We start from the raw sequence: 15,372 nt of genomic DNA on the forward strand, positions 1-15,372 counted from the left end.
GTTCTTAGACCACATCTTGAGTTACAACAATTAGATCTGTTTCCAACTTTATTTAAGGCAAAGAATGGGAAACCACCTGCCTTTATAAGGAGTTGGTCCAGTCATTCAAAATAGTCTCACTCAACAATTTGGAAGTCTACCCAGAAGACCTCATTTTAGAGCCCTCAGAGGATTGCCATGTTGGCCTTTCCTCCTGTAGTCATGGGCCTTTTCTTTAGATCTTATTTTATCATATGCTTTGAACATGTCTTCAGGAAGACGTTAGGGATTAGCCAGCCTCCAGAGCATGCCTGGAAAGCCAGCTTTCCAGCTTCCATTGACTGAAGCCAACTGTTAGATGGGATTTGTTGTTGGTTAAAGGAGTACATTGTTTTTCAACTCAAATAAATGTGCAAATGATGTGTTTCAAGAAATAACACAAAAATTGCTCAGAAACAAATTGTGAACTTACAAAGATGATTGAAATCAGTCAAAGTTCTCAAGAGAATACATGCAAATGATCAGTAAATATAGGGGAAGTATTTAAAATCCTTAGCAACCAGGAAAACAAAACTATATTGAAACTCCATCTCACCTTATATTCATTCATCTCGTCTTATGTTCGTTCATTCTCTTATTTGAAACCAGAAAAAAAGCATATATGAAAGTAAAAGGAACACTGTGGAAGAAGTAGAAAATGCAATCTATATGAAACAAGAGAAAAAAAGAGAGGGTATTGTGAGAAAAAGACAAATCTTACCTATGTCTTTCATATGTGGAGTATGTGTTCCTGTGTGCATGCACGCACACAACACAAGAGTTAGAGTGGGAACATCGGGGGGAGGAAGAGGACCAGCAGGAAAGCAGACAAGAGGAGGGAATAAGGATTTACATAAGGAAGGTATGAAATAGATAAATGATGAAATCCATTCAATTATCTAAAACTTTTCATTAAAATATGAGCAAAATGATTAAAATGATCAAAAACTAATGCAATCTGTCATATTTATTTTATTACAACGTGTTATAAGATGAAATATATATACTCTGTTTTGCTATTAAATCTGTCACAGTGACATGCCATGACTCCAGGCTACCATTTACGAAATAACTGCATGATAGCCTCATCAGGAAGCCCTTGCAAACTTTTTAGACACTTTGGTTGTCTGGTCTAATGTTGAAAATATTTGAAATCACCTACTAAGATCACAAATACCTTTATGAAGTTTACTAGACATAATAATCCAAAATTTTCTGAATATTTGATGAAAATAAAGGTAAAACTGCTAAAATGCAGACAGGTATGATGCCTATACATAAATTTATTTATTTTTATTAAGAAGGATGAAATGAATGTGGTTTGTAATAAATGTGAGAACTGCTAACTGTCAGGATATGCATATCACTCTGATTTGATAAAATTAAGTTCAATGCTCCTTGGAACAACAAAAAAATTTATCAGAAAATTTTAGCACATGTATCTTGAAAAACATTAGTAATCTTCTTCTTTAGGATTCTAACCATGTTTAATCTCATTAAATTATAGTACATAACAAGATATAAACCATAGTACTTTGATTATTCAAAAGTCTTTCTTTCTGGCCAATGATGTACCCATCTGTCAGGCATGACCAAGAGCTGAAAGGGAGCTGCTTTTAAATCCATGGGGGAAAGAATTCAGTCACTGTTTCTCACCAGGTTCCCTCAGCTTCAACCCTGGGGCCTTTGCAGTTGTCAGCAATCCTCTAAGCTTGGAGGAGGCTGTTCATCAAAACTGTACTCCTCTCTGTGATGACTAAAGATTAAGAACATTCTACTGTTTTCTCTGTAACAGAAGAGGCCAAGGTCAGAGAAAACCAGGCTGTGTCCGAGACTCTGTGTCAGCCTTCAGCCTTCAAGTATCCCTGCCATCTACACAAAATGTTGAAGAGGTGGAGTGGTACCATTGCCAAGGAACAGCAAGGGAGTTAAGCATGGTCACCAAGAGTATCAAATTTTGGAAGGCCACTGTGAAGATACAAAACTTACCTATTGCTAAGAAACATCAGGAGTCAAGGGTACCTAGGAGAAATGCCTCCATCTTTCCTGCTTCTCAAATCAACATAGAGTCCCTGTTTCCCTTCAGGCTACAACTCTCTTACTACCTTACCCAGACATCACCCAACATTCAAGAAGCAAGTCAACATTTGCTAAAAGGCTAGATATGCCCTATCCAGACATAGACAGCAGTCTGAACTTGAGACTTGATGTTACCTTAATTCTGGAGAAAAAGATAAAATGCCCTTGTCTAACAGGGCCCTTCTTACTTATCCTGGCCTTTCCCCAGCACAAGTTATGACACAGTACCAGAGAGTAGGTAATTTATGAAAAAAAGAGGTTTATGTGGGCTCATGTTCTGGTTCAAGATCAAGGGTATACATCTAATAATGGTCTTGCTGCTGGTGGAACCCCAACACTACAAGAAATATCACATGTTAAGGGACAGGAAGTATGTGAGACATCTAGACAACACAGACTTCATAGCAGACCCAATCTGGAAACATTTCAATGACGCATTGATCCATTAATTTAATAAGTGGATTCATCCATCCATGAGGGCAGAGCCCTCAGAGCCTCTACACATTCCCATGGTCCCACCTCCTAACATCTCAGCATGTATCAAATTCCACCACGACTTTCGGGAACAAAGCATAGTGAAACCATAGTAGGCAGAATGATATCTTTTCTCCTCCCCAGTGCCTAGAAAATTCTTTCTGTCAAGAAGCAGCAGGCTCCAAGCCTGTCAAACTTGGCCTTTCTCATAAATCACTCACCAACTTTCATCTCCACTGGTATTTGCTTTCTGTTAATTGAATAATTAGATATAATTAATAACCTCATGCATTACCATAATCTCAACATTATAGGTGTCAGGAGGATATGATTTAATTAGAGGTTAATGTTTGGGGTTCTGCTTCAGATGCCTAAGTTAACTATCTTGTGCTTCCGCCATCTGGGAAAGCACGGACTGCCCCCTTTAGGTTCAGAAGCTGTGTTTCTAAGGCCTGGAAAAGCAGATAAGAAACCCACTGGTTTCTGGGGATTTGGTGATTTAAGAGCAATCTGAGAACACTGTGCTGGTGTTTGAACAGCGACAACTGAAGATCTATCTCACATGAAGGACATGCTGGTCACTCAGAGACTTAAAAGTATTTCAGGTATGACTCCCTTTTACCCCTATGGCCAGAGGTAAAATGGGGCATGCACAGTTGTTCCCAGAGGAGGAGGAAAGAGGGCCGATGCCCATTATCATTACCTGAAATCAGGAAACTGAGTGCTTTTTGACAAAGATGAACTTTTAATATACATACTGAGTGTGATCTTTTTTCATTTGCACCTTGCTAAGACGTTTCCTATAATGAGTTTTTTAGGTCAGGAGAGGAAATTCTGTCAAGATTGGCTCATGATTTCAGACTTAGATGATATTGGAGGGAGATAAATGACAGACTAAGGCAGTGGGGGTGAACGGAAGCAGTAGCACTGGCTCTCAACAATGGTGTTGGAATTCTCAGTTGGAAGTGAGGGACCAGCAGTGGAAGAATCACACTTCTGTTTCCAGAGCATCTCAAAGCCACAGGCTGCCTAACAGTACTCATTCTCATTCATTCACTCATCCTCCCTCCTCTCTTTCTAGTGAGCAAGTTTGTCCTGTATCAGAGGAGAGCTCAGGCCAGTGTACCATCTCCTGCCATACGGCCCCCTAGATCCTGATGTCTGGTCCATCAGTACAATGTGTAGCAGCTTATCTGACTGTTTAAGAAGAGCAGGATAGAATGCTAGGAAGGCTAGGAAGAGCTGTGCATTCACAAGTGCTAACTGTCCTGCGTGAGACACCATAAGGTCACATGGGAAGCAAAGACTCATTTAGAGGTAAACCAATAAATGTCCTGCTCATAAACACAAGAGAAGGGATAACCTTGGCCTTTAGTCAAGAGGACTGCATGGTTTCCATAATGTTGTATCCAACCCCCTAGGGGCTTGTCCAGCTCTGCAAAGAACAAATAGATGCTATGCTTTCTGCAGCTAGGGACAGGGAGGGGCTTCCTCCAAGGTTCAGTTGTGGTTCAGTGTGGGTTCTCACAGCAGAGTGCTCCATCTGGGAATACAGCTCATACAGTAGTGTTAGCCCCAGTATCCAGCAAACCCCTCAGTAGTCATCTGTGAGGGTCTGGGGTGAGTCTTGTTATGTTTTATTCCGCTAAGTAAGCAATCCACACACTAACAGTGGACAGTGTCCCCACATTATCACTTTTATTTTGATACATCATTTGCTGTTTTTCTTCTAAGATTGAGGAAGTCAATGGAAACCTTTTTACAGGTTTCTGGGTTCTCGGAACAAGAAGGACAGCTACTCCCTATGATGGTTAATTAATAAATAATATTGTCAATATTGATAAGGCCCAGAATTACCTAGAAGACAAACCTCCAGTCATATCTGTGTGAGATTATCTAGATTATATCAACTGAAGTGGAATGACCCAATTTAACTGTGGGCACTACATCCCATGGGCTGAGGTTCCTGCACTGAAGACAAAGGAGAAAAGGAGCTGGGCACAAGCTTCATCTCTCTTTCCTTTCGTACTGCAGAAGCTGTGACCATTTGCCTCAAGCTCTTGCCACTGTGACTTTCCTGCCATGCAGGACTGTACCCTAGAACTGAGAGACAATGCCTTCCTTCCTAAGTTGTTTTTGTCGGGTTTTTGATACAACAAACTGTAAAGTGACTAGTCCACTCACATTTGGTCTTAGTACTGAACTGAAAAGAAAATAAAGGTCATTAGCTAACTAAGGACTGAGGGAAGGTAGGGAGTTCCTCACTGTCCCCCTGCAGCTTGCCCATGCAGTCCTACTGATGTCTTCCCTGGAAAAGGCAAGAGATATTATCTCTGGTCTAGGGAGCAGGAGAGCAGTGAGCACATGGCTGCAGAGAAGACTGGTAACAAAATGGAGTTAGGGTTAGAAATGACTGGGAAGAGGGGGGAAATAGTGTTCCCTGCTACACTGACCCCCCATGCTTTATTAACACGTATATATGGGCATATCATCTATATTAAAAGATGATTGATTGATTGATTGGTTGATTGATTGGCTGATTGATTCTGCATAAGAGAAAGCATATTTGTCTTTCTGAGTCTAGCTTATTTCACTTAATATAATGATCTCTAGGTAAATGCAAATGATATAATTTCATTCATCTTCATGACTAAATAAAACTCTATTGCATGTATTGAACCATATTTTCTTTTATAAAAAATATTTTATTGAAAATAATTTTTTCATATAATATATTCTGATCACGGTTTCACCTCCCTAATCTCCTGCTAGCCTCATATTTTCTTTATTCATTCATCTGTTAATGAGCACCTAGACTAGTTCCATTTCTTGACTATTGTGACTTGTTCTACAGTAAATGCAGAAATGCAAATATCTCTGTGGCATGACTTAGATTCCTTCAGGTATATCCCAAAGTGATGATCGAGGAGTATGAGGTGTGGTGTGAAAATCTTTATCTGGTTCTGCATAGAATTGGATGGAGCAGGCAAAGGTATACCCAGAGCAAATGCAACTGCACTCTCAGAGACCTTAGGAAATGGTTCCCCTGGGATGCAATACTCCATTTGCACTGCAAACCCTTCCTTAATAAATCTTCAGGAATGAGATCAAGAGCAGAAAGAAAGGTTATATATGGTTCATGGCTATGGGGTCAGGAAAAATACTGAGTTATTTAAAATACTAAGAAGCTTTGTGATTTGTTTTGCATTGACGAAAAAGTTGAGCCTGATCATAGGTTTCATGTAGAAAGGAGAGGCTGACACATGTCCCCCAGATTCCAAGGAGGTCATGTACTTTATACCCACACTAACTTCACCAGAGAGCTCAGGACAAGGCTGGATGCCGGGTGGTCTCCCTTCCTCGGAGCACCTCATCTATCTGAATTTCCTGGCATTTATTTAACTGTATTCCACTGTTCTGCTCAACAATGCCACAAGTAACCTTGTCAGCAGGTGATTGGATATGGGACTGGAGAGCTGTACATTTGAGTGATCCTATTTGTTTTCATCACAAGGCCATTTTAGCATGTTTTTGCTGGGTGCTAGACTTCAGATAAAAAGGTAATCTCTCATCTTAATTTCTGTATTTTGAATATTGTCTCCAATTCAACAAGGTGACATGATAGGATCATTTTTTAAGGTTAAAAATTTAATTACATGTCCATGGGAGGGTACCTGTGCATTATGTTCCCTGGAATTGATTGCTGTGAGCCACCAGATGTGCAGGCTGGAAAATGAACTTGTATTCTCAGAGAGCTCCCGAGATCCATTTGTCTCTGCCCTCCAGGGCTGGAGTTACAGACACGCATATCTACACTCAGCTTTTATGTGAATGCTGGGAACTCATACGCAGGTCCTGATGCTTGCACATATCCACAGACCCCAAACTATATCATTAAAATAATTACAAAACTTCACACTCAAGAGTTAAAGGAACCAAGGGAAGAGCAGAAAACAAGATGTGACAAGGCATTCAACTCTCAAGAGGAAAAGGAGGCCACGCAACATACTAATGAAGACTATGAGCACCAGGGCCAGAGTTGAATTAAAGCACCAGGTCCTCATCTTATAATGACTGAACTTAAGACAGCCCTCCTCAGTTTTATCCTCATCTTTACACTGAATGGGGCAGGGATCTCTCGGAGCTGTTTGATGAGAACAAATATAGTGATGTCAGCCAAGTACCTAACCCAGGTGAGTGCCTATCTGCTTAAATAAACATTAGGTGCTGACTTTCATATTTACCTATGGGATAATAGACTTGGTTGAGTATTTATAATAGCAATTAACTCAAACTTTCAAAACACACTAAATATTTAAAACAACTCTGTCCTACTGCCCCCCCCATCTTTTATGTGTCTATATGTGGTGTGCATGCCTGCTTGTGCATATGTAAGTGCATTTGCTCATGAGTTAGTGCAAGCATGCAAGTGCATATGCACATGGAGGCCAGAAGTTGATGTTAGATGCCCTTTTCAACTGCTCTGCTCTTGACTGAGGAAGAGCTTCTCACTGAACCCGGAGCCCATAAACTGGCTGACCTACCCTGCCAGATTTCCCTGGTTATGCCTTGCCTCTGTCTTTGGAATCCTATGATTGCAAGCATGTGCATGCCATCATGCCTGCTAGCTTTGATTATGAGCCGAGGGGATCCGAACTCTGGTCCTACCATTTAAGCAACAAGTGATTTGGCTAGTGAACCATCTCCTCAGTCCTGCCATAGAAATTTTAACTTGGTAGTCTGAAATCCAGACAGCATCATTAAAGCAGGTCCTTGCACTTGGAAACAACACAGAATTCCTTTGTGAAACACATGCTGCAATGTTGGTGCCAGAAAGGTGGCAGAAGAGTCGTTCCTTGGGGTAGCCATCTCATGTAGATGTGACTATTGTGGCAGCTGATATTGGCAGGAGCTGTGCTATAATGATCTGAGAGAGGTCTCCCCAGAATCAAAGAGGTGATGAAAGGCTCCCAGCACAAATGTTTGAATGTGGCAGCTTGGAATCCAAAGTCTTTGAAGCTTCAGAGCCAGCCAGTGAATGTAACAAGGGGTTGAACATTTACATTCTCCAGTGAAGCTCACAGCAAACAGTAGCTGAGTCCCACACATTGCGGCCAGCTGTTCTGTTGTCCCGCTAGGCCTGCCCACACCAACCTACCACCCCTCACATCTTTCAAATGCAGAAACAATGCTGCCTTTTTCCTACAGCTTTTCTTCCAGAGAGACAAACTCCTTCCCTCAAGGTGGTAGCATACTAACCTATCTAGGGAGCATGGCAGGTTTCAGAACCTGCTAAGGAGGAGCCAGGCAGTTCTGCCCAGCTGTGCTTGCTGTCTATGCACCTGCATGTAGGATGGAGGGATCTATCATTGCGCTGTCTGTATGTAGACTTTCCTGCCTCTATTAAAATGCCTCTCACTGGGCACAGAAGCAAGCTCTATTCATTCTTACACACTAAAGATTACACCAGGAAAACAAACTACTCTATCCCCCGGAGGCCATCCCTGTGAAGTCACTGCCAATGGTAGCAGCATCTCTGAGATGCACAGAAAAGGGCAAACAGAAGATGTGGTCACCATTGCAAGACAGAATTGGATATTTACTTCATAGTCTCAGTTTCTATTTCTAGATCATAGATGCAATGTCTTTTTATTCACCTTGGCTGAGAAGCCAACAAAGACATTACTGAGCCACAAGAGGCAGGCATGTGGATGACACTTTCTCACTGGCACCGGTTCAATGGAGCTCTGTCTACAGCACTGGAAACACAAGGAGATAAACCAGCAATGTGTGCCTCTGGCTGAGGATTGGGTGAGGGACCTGAATCAGGGTCATAGCTATGCCTGCTGAGAATTTCTTTGCAGATCTTGAGTTTGGTTCTAACACCAACAGAGCCTACTGCTGGTAAACAATCCCATACTTATACACATAGCTGGTATATTAGCTAGGGTCTCTATTCTGTGATAAAATACCATTGCCAAAAGCAACTTGGAGAGAAAAGGGTTTATTTCATCTTACAGCTTTTGAGTCAGTCACTGAGGGAAGCCAGGACAGGATGTCAAGGCAGGGACCTGTAGATACAAACTGTAGCAGAAACCATGGAGGAAAGCTGTCTGTTGGCTTGTTCCTCATTAAACGCTCAGCTTACTTTCTTATACATCTCAGGAAGCTCCAGCTACAGTGAGCGAGGCCCCTCCACACTAACCATTAATCAAGAAAATGCCCCACAGGCTAATCCAATGGAGTTATTGTCTCAATTGAGAATTCTTCTTCTCTAGTGACTCTAGTTTAGTGACAAAAAAGAGAAACCTAACTAGGACAGCTGGTTAGTCCAGTCAACTACACTATCTCTTCAAGCTGTCTATCTCATATGCTGACTTTGGATTTTCTATGCCCTGCATGCCCTACCCAAGTCTGATTATGTGAACATTGTCAAAATAATAGGTCTGTTCTCAAAAATATCAAACCAGTGAAAGACAAAGAAAGAAATCATTCCAAAGGTAAAGAATGAAGTGATATATGTAGAGAGGACTCATGATTCATGATTGGAACCCACATGGAGGAGGCAACTGACTATGGGCATTGCCAAGAAAATAACAAACATGGCTAGAGGACACGACTATATTCAGTTTCCCAATTTGACAGTTGTGTTGTGGCTATGTAAAAATGTGTGCTATTGGTCCTAAGAGATACACTGAAAAACTCAGGGAAAGAGCTAACAAGATGGCCCAATGATTAAAAACATTTGCTTAAGTCCGAAAACCAGCATTCAGGCACCATGACCTACATGGAGTAAGGAGAAACTCAACTCCCAAATGTTGTCCTCCGGCCTACACACACACACACACACACACACACACACACACACACACACACACACACACACACACACTGTGACACAAGAGTAATGCTGTACTTCCCACCTGCCCTCCCCCAGGAACACACACAAAATAAGTAAAATAAATGTAAGTAAAGGGCTTTGGGCTAAAGGTATAATGAGTCCAACTTTCTCTTAACTCGTCAGAAAGATAAAATAACATGAATTACTCATAGATAAAATCGTAATGAGCCAAAATGTAAGCAATTGGTGAATAAGGTAAAGGTCATATAGGTAAATAGATCAGAATACACAGCTAGAAGATAAAATATACATAAACACTATTTGTGATCAACACAATTATGATTTATTATAACACACACACACACACACACACACATATATATATATATATATATATATATATATATATTATAACCCTTATCTTTACATCATTTAAAGCTTCCAGAAAAAGGTACAAATTGAGGCAACTATCTCCCATATATCCTTTACCCCATCCCACAATCATTTGATTTTACATCATCATCATTTTCTGTATGTTCATCTAATATTACTTTACATCCAATTTCCATTTGTCATTTACATCTCAACAAAACTTGAAAATTTGTTGAAGGTACAGTTGTCATATGGACTGTTCTTACCACTAACAAAGTGAAAATAAAAACTATGGAAACTGAACCAGGGGTGGTTCCAAGCACATGGGAGGCTAAAGCAGAAGGACCATGGGTTCAAGGACACCCCAGGAAATATGGTAGGTCTAAGCTCAGCCTGGGCATCTTCTCTATTTAGACCCTGTTGAAAGAGAAAGAGGAAAGGAAGGGGGAGAGGGAGAGAGAGAGTCAAGACACCTGAGATATGTTTATTACCTTAGCCATGTTGATGGTGTCACAAATTCATCTGAGTGAGCTTGATAAGCACATGGGAGGTTTGTGCATACCCAGACCTTGGCAAAGTCAAGAGAGCACTTACAGGAGAGAAAGGAAGTGGGCTGGCAGAGATGACCAGGTCTTGTCTTAGCTAGAACATCACTATCGCCATGTGCCCCTGGGGAATGTGCATAAATAGGCTTCTCCACCTAGACCTGGTGGCACAGCCTATATCCCCACACCCAGGAAGCTGAGACAGGAGGACAGCAGAGAGGCTTGGGTCATTCAGGGAGACCTTGACTCCAAAAACAAATCCACAGAAATAGTCTCTCCAGCCTGGGTACGACTTATGTGTGCACCCTAAAGCTTGCCACATGGGCAGTGGATGTCCTTCCACCTGTGCCCAGCTTCCTGCTTTCTTTACTGTGATTCACATGCCAGGTCACTGGCCTCAGAGCCTTTGAGAGTCAGCGCATTGTTGTCACCTTAGTCTGGAGACAGTCTCACAATAGCCTGTGGTTTCTAATGTTATTTCCAGCCCATGCAAATTCGGGTCCCAGTGAAGCAGGCTTCCAAGATCCCTAGGAAAAGAGGGCATACTAAATAGGATTTTATGAAATGGAATTTAAATCAGTCACTTGAATGCTAAGCCATGAAATTACAGAGGACTCTGCTTATTTTTATCATACCTTGGGAGCTGAATATTTTGGCATATTAATCAGTCTTCCAAAATGGCATTTACATCAAAATTGTGATTGCTTTTGATGAGACTCTCTCCATTATCATAGCCTAATCTCAGCATTGGCTGATGCAGTCTCAGCCTTGACAGCTTGCTCCAAAGTCAGGCTCACACTATGCGCCATCCATCAGCTTTCCGAGAGTGCTCCACCCACCTTGAATAGGAAAAATTCTCTTCCTGAAGAAGCTTCTGGAACAAGTGTCAAGAAATTCTTGATGCTGATATCTCAGGGGTAGAATGGAAGGCACAGCTTATCAGCAGTTCTTGTAGCATGCCCATGGGGCAGAAGATAGATACTGCCCTGTCACTGATGGAGCCCATGGGGGTCCTGGAGTCCTGGCAACAGGAGATGTCTCCAGCATCCCTGGGGAAGGCAGACAGAGTGGCTGACATAGCTTTACCTCAGTGTTTGCTACCTACCAGTCCTACACCATACTCAATCACAAACTGAGGCCACCATATGTATCCACAAGAAAAGCTAGAGAGCAAATCAGAGTTCTCAAGTGTTTATGAAGGGCCTAGAGGCCATGCTCTTATTTCAAATTTAAGTTCAGAACCAAGACATATTCATTGCTATAGTTTGAACCAGTCTCCCTAAGTTTGTGTGTTGTTTTTCTGTTGGCTTAGTGGCCACACCTGAATCTACTGATACTTTTAACTATGATCAGCAGCCAAGGCCCTGCAGTCAGCACCCTGTAGCTCAAACCACAGCCTAGCAGGATTTCTGGTCCTGCTGGCACCTGCTGGGCAGCCGCCAAATGTAAGTTTTAACTGAGTCTCTATCGTTCTATTTACCAATAAAGACTCAGGAGTCAGATGTTGGGGTGAAAACCTGCTAGATCAGAGGAGCTGAGAAGCAACCAGCTGGCCTTCCATTTTGGCCAGAGACCCAGCAAGAGAAGCATCTCTCTAGCTGTCCCGAACCAAAAAAGACCTTGAATCTCTAAGTCCCTCCCTACCTCTTCCTGTGTGCCTCTCTATCAGTATGCCTGGCTCCTCTGTCCTCTCTATGACTAATTCCTGTCAACTAGTCACTAACTCCACCCTGTGATCCAAGGTTAATTTTATTAACACAGTCTCGGAGTTTCACAATGTGATCAAATTATCCCACAGCATTCATGTGTTTGATCCTCAAAATCTGTTTTTGATGGTGTTTGGAAGGAAGATGGTTGGGTTAGTCCATTTATAAAAGTCTTTGCTATGGGGGTACTCTGGTTCTGATATCCTAGCTCTGCTCATCATTTGATGCCTTTGACCATGCCATGATGCACCAGAGGCTAAGCAGAGGACAACACAATGCTTTTGGACTTCCCAGCCTCCAGAATCATGAACCAAATATACCTGTCTTCTTTATAATCCATCCATTGTGTAATGTTCAGTTATAGCAAGAAGAGGACCCTAAGAAAGACACAGGGATCGCCCAACAACAGAGAAATGGATGAGATCTACATGAGCAAACTGGACGTGGGGGGGAGGTAATGAAGGGCAAGGGTCAGGGGAAAGAGAGCTTAAGGGAGCGGGAGATCCCAGCTGGATCAAGAACAGAGGGGAGAACAAGGAAAGAGAGACCATGATAAATGAAGACCCCATGGGAATAGAAAGAAGCAAAGTGCTAGAGAGGTCCCCAGAAATACACAAAGATACCTCCACAATTGACTTCTGGCAATGGTTGAGAGAAAGCCCCAACTGACCTACTCTGGTGATCAGATGGCCAAACACCCTAACTGTTGTGCTAGAAACCTCATTCAATGACTGAGGGAACCAGATGCAGAGATCCACGGCCAGGCCCCAGGTGGAGCTCCAGGAGTCCAATCGGCGAGAAAGAGGAAGGATTGTATGAGCGAGAATTGTTGAGTCCATGATTGGAAAAAGCATAGGGACAAATAGCCAAACTAGTGGAAACACATTAACTATGAACCAATAGCTGAGGAACCCCCAACTGGATCAGGCCCTCTGGATAAGTGAGACAGTTGATTAGCTTGAACTGTTTGGGAGCCCCCCAGGCAGTGGAACTGGGACCTGACCTTAGTGCATGAGCTGGCTGTTTGGAACCTGGGGCCTATGCAGGAACACCTTGCTCAGCCTGGGTGAAAGGAAGAGGGGACTGGACTTGCCTCCACTGAATCTACCAGGCTGAGTTGAATCCCCAGGGCAGTCCTTGCCCTGGAGGAGATGGGAATGGGGGGTGGATTGGGGGAAGGTCAGGGAGGGCGGAAGGAGGGAGGACAGGGGAATCTGTGGATGACACATAAAATTAAATTAAATTTTAAAATTAAAAAAAAATTATAAAAAAAGAAGTGGACCAAGACACTAATAACCAATTTCAAAATTCACTGAAACACAGTTCTAGAGTCAAAGGTTTGCTTTGCTACCAAGATGGCCCATGCATGGGGCACAGGTTTCCTGACGTATCCAAGATGAGGTTACTTCTCCACTAGGGACAGGAAATAGGACCATAGTAGGGTCTTTTCTGCTCATCAGAGATTTCCTGAAGGCATAAGGAGGCAAACCCTGCATGTCCAGTTCTTTCTCCCAACACTTCCCAGTCTAGATAACTCATCCTGTTTCCTGCAGAGGCAGGAGAAAACAGGTATAAGAAGGAAAAGAATGTTAATTTAATGAAGGAGAATGTCATGAACAAGGGACCAGGGTATATGTGACAAGGCCCAGAGTCCTTGACTGAAGTTCTATTTCTACAACTCTGCTTCCCACTACTTTAACTTTGGACTACTCTCCATAGCCTAGAGCCAAATCACCCAGGAAATTTCCCTAGATTCCATGATGCACAGTTGTGGGGTAACTCATCCCTAACAGGCTTGAGGGCCAGCTGCCCAAACCAGTAATAAGATACTTTCTGAAAGCCAGCCTGGGTCTGCCTAAGGGCAGCTGAGACATGATCTGGAGATGACCTGAAACAAATAGAGGCAGTCATGTTACACCGGCAGATGCATATTTATCAGACCTTCCCCCAGGGTGGGGTCGAGGGTATATAAAGCTTTCCTCTTCCTGAATCAACTGAAATTGTTGCTTCAACATTCTCCCAGATTCTGTGTCATTGACTCTGTGCCTACTTGGCCCCTTCCCACAAAGGGAGCACAGGACCCTGCCACATACAGTGGCACCATATACTATTGAATAAACAAAAGCTCAACCAGTGCCATCACTACACACACACAGGTAAGCCAGTGGAAGAGAAGTTCAGATGGCAAGCAAGGTCAACCACACTTAGTGGGAGATGGATGTAACACGAATCTTAAAAGGTCTTATTAATAAGAACAAACCTGAGCTAGGTGTTGGGGTGAATGCTGGAAGATCAGAGAAGCAGAACAAGCCACAGCCACCTCACCTTGCCAATTCCTCAACTGATCCTGTTTCCTCAGACTGGAAGCTTCTGAGTCCTCATCCAAATGGATCTCAGCTGAACTGCTGCTCAAAAGCCTAAAAGTTTAACCACCTCTAGTTCCTGGTCCTCATGCCTTATATACCTTTCTGCTTTCTGCCTTCACTTCCTGGGATTAAAGGCATGAGTCACCATGCCTGACTGTTTCCAGTGAGGCTTTGAACTCACAGAGATCCAAATGGATGTCTGCCTCCCAAGTGATAGAATTAAAGGTGTAAGTGCACCATTTTCTGGCCTCTATGTCTGTCTAGTGGCTATTCTGTTCTCTGACCCCAAATAAGTTTATTAGTGTTCACAGTATATTGGGGAACACAATATCACCACAGATGGAGGCAGGAGAAGGCTCATTCTTACATCACTGTAGTGGGTACCTGTTCCACCTATGACCTTGAGATACCAGCCCCTAGGGTAGTTTAAGACCTGAGGGGCATGTATGCATGCCCCTTCTCTTCTTTCCCTTGTGGGCTTGGATGGTAGGGACTGACTCAGGCAGCAGAAGCAGCATGGGACCAGCCATCAGCCTTCCAGGACTGTGCAACTGATTTGCCTTATCCTGTTTAATGAGTTGGTCCCCTCAATATAATTTCTTAATAAATAGTTCCTTCATCAGTATCTATGGATTATTAGCAATACATCACAATGCTTATTATTCAAGTGTGATGAAAGTATAAAAGCATAGCCCACTCTTCATGATAACTAAGTGCATTTCCTGCCCCCTTGACAAACATGGTGTGGTGGGATGGGTCCTAATCCCCAGGATGGGCCCATGATGCATGTCTTCCCTCCTTCTTTAGTATCATACTGAGTGGGTGAGTCTACACCCTGGGGATGACTGCCAGTATCCACACATGTCCCTAAAGATGCAGTCACTGATATGTTCATACAGAGCAAGGGCATCATGGGTGTTGGGCTTTGAAGGATTGTCCTTTAACCCAAGGAGAATATAATTGCATTAGAC

General features: G+C 42.7%; 1 long non-coding RNA gene across 2 annotated transcripts in view; it reads right to left on the bottom strand.

The window, feature by feature from the left end:
- The window catches only part of LOC128102440 (uncharacterized), a 108,228-nt gene that overhangs the window by 33,481 nt on the left and 59,375 nt on the right, over window positions 1-15,372 (bottom strand). The window contains exons 6-7 of one of the 2 annotated variants that reach the window (XR_008215397.1): window positions 11,169-11,378; window positions 9,840-10,856 (exon numbers count right to left, since the gene is read on the bottom strand). The exons of the other annotated variant lie outside the window; for it this stretch is intronic. This is a non-coding gene — a long non-coding RNA (uncharacterized LOC128102440). Of the gene's footprint in view, window positions 1-9,839; window positions 10,857-11,168; window positions 11,379-15,372 lie in introns of those variants that run through there. 2 annotated transcript variants of the gene reach the window in all.

The sequence above is a fragment of the Peromyscus californicus genome, unplaced genomic scaffold (assembly GCF_007827085.1).
Source record: "Peromyscus californicus insignis strain IS unplaced genomic scaffold, ASM782708v3 Scaffold_7__1_contigs__length_154581171, whole genome shotgun sequence".
Taxonomy (NCBI): Eukaryota; Metazoa; Chordata; class Mammalia; order Rodentia; family Cricetidae; genus Peromyscus; species Peromyscus californicus.